At 45.8% G+C, this 6,862-nt stretch overlaps 1 pseudogene; it reads right to left on the minus strand.

The window, feature by feature from the left end:
• Window positions 1-743: 743 nt before the first annotated feature.
• On the minus strand, window positions 744-3,008 carry LOC136552148 (uncharacterized; annotated as a pseudogene).
• Between the last annotated feature and the right edge of the window lie 3,854 nt (window positions 3,009-6,862).

The following is a 6,862-nucleotide window of genomic DNA, read 5'->3' on the forward strand; positions in this document are numbered from 1 at the left end:
CACCAACTTGTTAAAAAAATGTTTTTTAATTATATAGAATGCAAACGAAGTCCGAAAATCACGAAGAAAAAATACCCTCTAGGAATTAGTTCATGGTTAGAGCAAAGATTGTAATTAACCTTATCTTGTTTGTCTCCTTTTTTGCCCTTTCAATAAATTTGAGTAGGGGCTCAAGCCCCTCCTGTTCTCTCAAAGAACACTTTGACCGAGAATAGAAAAGTGCCAGATTTCTTTCTTAGCAAATGAGTCTGGAAAAGTAGCTCACGGATCCTATATATGGGGGGAAAAGTGCTAGATTTCATTCATTAGAAATTGAGTAAGGAAAATTAGCTCACGGATCCTATATGGAAAATGTGTTTCCTAAGATTCGATTCTCTAGGGAAATATTTTATCATAGCAAATCAGCATTTTGCACACAATTTGTATTTGAAACCAAATGCAAAATTAAAATTTAAATTTAAATATGAAGACATGGACGGTACCATAAGCATTGCATTGACATCCATTAACCCATACGTTGCATTGTCACGATATATGATTAAGAATTTATGATGGTCCCCTAATACATATGGATTATACAAACTGTCACATAACAATCCAACATTAGTTTCAAAAGGGTATGGATATCCCAATTCACAAAAAAAAAAGGTATGGATATCCCTTGCTACATTCTGTCCAAGCCATGTTTCGGCAAGAAATTATATCAAAACAATGGAAAATCATCCAGCTGAGGAGTGTAAGGGTTCCACAATTAAGACTGCCGCCAAGAATAATTAAGTTCAGCATACTGTTTGAAAAGACATAATAATACAGGTTCCTCAACGTGTAAATTCCAAACCAAAAAAAAAAACATTTGACACTATTCATCACCGAATAAGACACACCACATGTTCTATGACTTTTTAGTTCCAAAAAATTATCTGAACACAGGCATGTCTCTAATCAACTGCTCAACTGCAGCGTCCTGCTCGCCCTTTCCCTTTGGAAACACCCGTTCTGGCGGTAATCTTTCACAACGAGGAAGTGCACCTATCTCGTCACAGTAATCACAAGGCTGGTGATGTTTTAGGACAATGGTTTGTAGGTTGGAAGCTCGCTGCATCACAGCCCTTATAAGTGCTAATTGTTGCTCCATTGGGCTAAAGCCAGTAACCTGCACCTCTTTCAATAGCCATTCCTTACAGCTTTTGAACTCAGCCATGTTCCATGATGGATTTGTTCTTTCACCATAAGTTTTCCTTCTACCTTCTGTGTCTACTACGCATGGATGTTCCCATATCTGTACAGAATGGTACATAAAAAAGAGTAAATTCCTTTAAGAAAAGAATAATTGTGGAACTTTGGTTATAACAAAACCACCACACTGCCCTCCAAATACAGAAAGGTTTGAACCAACCTTATCTTGTAAAGGAAAAACATTTAATAAATAGAAAACAGGCAACTACCTCAATATCAAATATCTCAACTGATGGCGCGGCTTCAAGGAGAACCATCATCCATAACAAATCGAATTCAACAAAAATACCATGTAGAGATAACTTCCTTAGCTTCTTGAATGCAGTGCAGAGCAGCTTCCCTTCCGGTTTTATCCAAAGCTGAAGAAACATAGATGCAGAAAACAACATGAATAATTAGTTGGTTAATATGTTTTCCATATCATGCTCAAATATGTCAACCGTTTGATATTTTTTATTTATTAAATCAGCTAAATACACCCAGACAACAGTGCACGAAAATGAGTGTGTGTTTACCTTTTCTCCTCTGAAATTTAATGTTATGTATAGCTGTTGTATCCCTCAGAACCTTGCTCAAATCAAACCCTTGATGATGAACTGACACACCACATATGAGGTTCAATTCCTTAAGGAATGGGGCAACACCAAATGACAGGGGTGTTAATGGAAACATCCAAGTATCCCAACGAAGCTTCTCTAGTTTTGGAAGATAGAGCACCTCAAGCTTCCCCAAGCAGCAGAAGTCAAGTTCAAGAAGACTAAGCTTCGAATCCGGTGCTTGTATCTTCCAAGGCGAGAGCCCCCCTGCATCACAGTTGCAGAGAGAGAGATGCTGCAACTGCTTGCAACAGTCAAATAAAAGGTGATGCAGATCCCATTCAGCAAAACAAACATTGTATAGTTCCAGTTTTGAGAGGCAACGGAGCACACTAGTGTAGGCACTGAAGAAGCCGTCCACAGTGCGAGCTTGCTGGCGCATTTCCTGTTCGTAACAGTCATCAGGCTCCTCGTCCAAAATGGCCAGGTCTAAATCTTGTAGAGTCCCAGTCTCAGTTGCTTGACTAAGGGCCAGTTTGGATGCCAAATTTTTGACAAAATGCTACTGTAGCATTTTGTTGTTATTTGACAATTAGTGTCCAATCATAATCTAATTAGACTTAAAAGATTCGTCTCGTGGATTTCGTCTAAACTGTGTAATTAGTTTTATTTTTTATTTATATTTAATGCTTCATGCATGCGTCCAAAGATTTGATGTGACGGGAAATCTTGAAAAATTTGATGTTTTGGGATGCAACTAAACAGGGCCTAACTAGAGGGCCAATGACATCCGAGTAAGTGTTGACCAGATAGAGCTTGAGCCGCAGCCTTGTGATGGTGGCTTCGCTCCGGGGAGTAGCCAAGAAGCTAGTGGCTGCTTTGGTCAGGGAAGCCATTGCTTCATCCATATGCCCAACTTCAATGGGGTTTGGGGGAGGAACAGATAGGAATTCCCTGACATCAATTGTGAGCTCACGGAGCAACCACGGCAGGTGTTTCCACCGCGTGGATAAGACGCTTGTCCTTGTGGCCGTAGTTATGACTCTCTCCAGAATTGAGAGTAATACATCATCAGTCAGCATGCTGAGCCTATCTTCATCATCCGATTTCTGAAAAGGAAAAGGAAAGAAAAAAACAGATTGAGCCTTTACAGACCTACCAGGCTACATGATGATAATTAATAGCACAAAAAGAGTGTCAATGACTTACCTGAATATATCCATTATTTGGCTACATGATGAATAATTTGTCTGGCTTTCAGAGCGCCTGAAGACCGAAGCCACGACCCTCAAGAGTTTGTTTGTGAACTCCGGAATCCTCGAGGTCAACAATTTTATCCTTCCAAACACCCAACGCTACGACCCTTGAGAGTTTGTTTGTGAGCTCTAGAATAATACACCCGAAGTTAGTATACACATGTACTCCCTCTGTTCCAAATTATAAGTCACTTTGACTTTTTCGGTACATCTATTTTGCTATGCATCTAGATATAATATATGTATAGACACATAGCAAAATAGATATACCAAAAATGTTAAAGCGACTTATAATTTGGAACGGAGGAAGTAATAATTAGATTCAGATCAGATACGAATACGAATGATAAGTTTGGGTTTGGGCGCACGGTTTCGCACAGCAGGAAGGGAAGACCAAGGGGAGGGCGTACCTGGTGGTGCTCGTCGCCGGCGAAGGGGCCGAAGTAGCAGCGACGGCCGGCCCAGTCGTCTGTGGGTTGGGGGTTGCGCGCACGCTGGGAGCGACGGAAGAAGACAAGGCAACGTTGCAGCATGCAGCCACCCGGCGCCCCGTGCACCGCCCGCGCGCTCGCCACCCAAGCCCAAGAGCCCTGCTGCTGGCCGACGGAAGGCTGCTGGCTGACCGCCGACGGGAGGGAGAGAGTCCGCGTCTCGCCGTCTCGTGCAACGAACCCGAGTAAATTGAGGCCGGCCCGTCCGCTCGAGTCCGCCACGTTTTGGTCCGGCCCGAGGCTACAGCCTGTTCGTTTGGGTACGGCGTACTGGATCGTAAATTTCAGTTGAAATGGTATTTTTCTCTTACACCAATTAATATATCAATACGTTCGTACGAACCAGCCAACCGCGAACCGGCTAAGCCACGAGGACACGGAGAATCGTATTGTACGGCAAAGTCTGCAACGCCCAAGGCCGCTTAATTACCCACGGTCTTTTGGAAAAAAAACGTACTACCGCCCGGACGTGCCTGTGCTAGACGGGGACCGCCGGTGTCGCTTTCTGCGTCAGCAGCCGTCCAACGCTCCGTCCCCCTAAAGATGGCAACGGCCCAATATCCAACGGGTATTTGATCCATTAGAAGATAGGGATGGAATCATATCTTTATTCGTGAGCATCTAAATAGGCAAGAATCTATCCCCGACGGGTATAGCGGGTACGAGAACGTTCCCTGTTTACCCGTCCCCGTTACCCGTTGGGGAACCCAACTATTTGAGCTGTCATGCGAGTATTAGACCTAAAGAAGCTCAACATAGGTATTTTGGCCCAAATCTGAACAATCATATATATATAGTTTGTGTATTCTAGGAACCCTAGTTCAATTTTTTCTCACCATCTCCGCCAGCAGTACAAGCACGCCTGCCTCACGAGCGCTCGTGCCCCTCGCTTCCTCAGTTCGGTCTCTCTGCCACCTTTGTTCGTCCTCCTCGCAACCTCGCTCCTTCTCCTCGACATCTCCGAGACTCCGACACTTATACCCGGGTGAAGAAGAAACGTCTCCGGTTGCAAAGCTGCGACCCCAATTGTCATTGTTTATCGGGTATGCAGTACCCGTCGGGTATCTGTTACCCGACCGATGCCCGACGGGTACGGGGATGGGCAAGAATCTATACCCGAGACAGTTAACGGGGACGGGGACGGGATGAATTTTTCGTAGCGGGGAAGAGAACGTTTCGGCGATACCCGACGAGTACATCCCCGTTGCCATCCTTAGTCCCACCGCTTACCCCCACGCAAACACGACATCCCAATAGACACAGGGGGCGACTGTGACGGGTGGGTCACATTACAATATATATAATATCTAATCTATTTTTAAAATATTCATATAAAACTTTTGCATCATACGTATGAAGAAAAAAAAGTATTTAAAACATGCGTCTGAAACACTCACGAAAACACCTACAAACACTCGAAAAACATTGCAAAACATATGCAACATCCTACAAAAACACTTACACCCCGTTTGGATGTATATATTAAAGCCTGAAATTCGGAATTGGCATTGAGTGTCTTCAATACCTGCTGTTTGGATATTCTTGGTATTGGAATCGGAAATCTCCTCCAATACCAAGAGGTATTGGGCCTTTCACCGCACCCCTCCCTCAATTCAGACCCCTTCCCCTCCGTATTGGAATCAGATGCAACAGGCCTCGTTCATCTTCCAATCGCCTAGCGGCTCCGCATAGCTCCCTCCTCCCTGGGCCACATCGGGCCGCGCTACTGGTGACCGGCCCCAGCAGTGCGGCTGCCCCGACGACGCGGCTACCCTAGCACAGGTGTCACATCAGCCGCCCTAGCTCGACCCTGGCGGCTCGGCAACAGCGGGGGAGCTCGCTGGCCGCCATGGGGGAGCTCGAGGGAGGGGTCGCCTCCCGTCTCCGGCAGCTCTTTTCACGGGCGCGTGGAGAAGAAAGGGAGCGACCGCGCGAGCGGGCGGATGAAGCAGCGTCGGCGCGCGGAACGACGGCCATGCGAGCGGGCGGAGGGAGCAGCTCAGCTCCAGTGCCCATTCGGCGAGGCGCGGGCGGCGTGGGGGAGCTCCGCCCGAGACCGACAAGTGTGGTCCGGTGTGGAGAGGAGGAGAAGATGGTCAATTCGCAAATGCCATGGTATGAACATCCAAACATGAATCGGTATTCACTGGCTCCTTACGATTCCATCTAGCAATTTCATCTGCATCCAAACAATGATTTTGGTATTGTAACCCAATACTAATACTACTCTGATTTGGTATTGAAGCCAATTCAATGTCAATGCCTCCAATGTCGACATCCAAACAGAGCCTTACAAACATATATGTAAAACATACGCAACGTTCAAATAAAAACGCTTGTAAAATACGTTTGAAAAAACAAATTAAACATTTGAAACAAATGCTTGAACATACGTGTATAGCCATTGCAACATATGCAATATCCTAATATACTTTTGCAACATCTATACGAAACACTTTCAACCTACCTTTGAAATATATGCAACAATTGAAACACGTGTTTGCAACATAGGGGGAGAACGAGGCCGGTCGATTCTGGCCGTCAGAGTGGGAGCCGATGGCGTGCGAGCACCACCAGCACCAGCTGTGCTCGTGGGTGCCCCTTGGCTCGGCTAGAGACGACCTGAGGCGATCCGGCACCTGCGCCCAGCCGTCATCGCTGCGCGAATTGAGGGAGAAGACGACATGGTTGGTTTGGGTGAAGGAGAAAGCAACGTTGGCGGCGCGAGGCTTTGCTGCTGCCAGCGAACACGAAAGAGATCGAGGGTGAGACCAGGCGAAGAGATAAAGAGACGAGCGAGGCGGAGAGAAAACCGTGTCCTAACTGTAGCGAGCGAACGGACGCCTGCGTCCGAGTGTTTGGGGACAGAAAATTACCCGCGGTCTGCCGAACTTCACGTCTGCTTCGACCGTCCTGATCTGCTGTTTGCGGTGGCAAGCGGCTGGCTGCTTCTTTCTTGCTTGCCGGCTGTGGCCATTATGTACGGATTATTATGTTTTCAAAAAAATTTATGGACGGATTATTGAATGGATTACCAGTTGCAAGAAAGGACGTGACCGACGATGGGATGCTATCTTGCATGGCAGGTGATCAATGGAGCAACCAATCGAAGGATCGGAGCAGGCTAGCTACTGCGTGGTGGCTGGAAGACTCTGGCCAGGACGGAGACGGGTAAAGCATGTGAATGAAGGAAAAATAATCGGAGGAAGGTTTTTGCAAAATACAAACATAAATAAAGGATATGGATTTTTGGTGGATTACTTAAAAAGTTTAGCAACCTAAAAATACACTTTAAGACTTGATGAACCTAGATGACACCTTCTTATAAAAGTTAATAGATCTC

This window comes from Miscanthus floridulus, chromosome 4, assembly GCF_019320115.1.
Source record: "Miscanthus floridulus cultivar M001 chromosome 4, ASM1932011v1, whole genome shotgun sequence".
Classification (NCBI taxonomy): Eukaryota; Viridiplantae; Streptophyta; class Magnoliopsida; order Poales; family Poaceae; genus Miscanthus; species Miscanthus floridulus.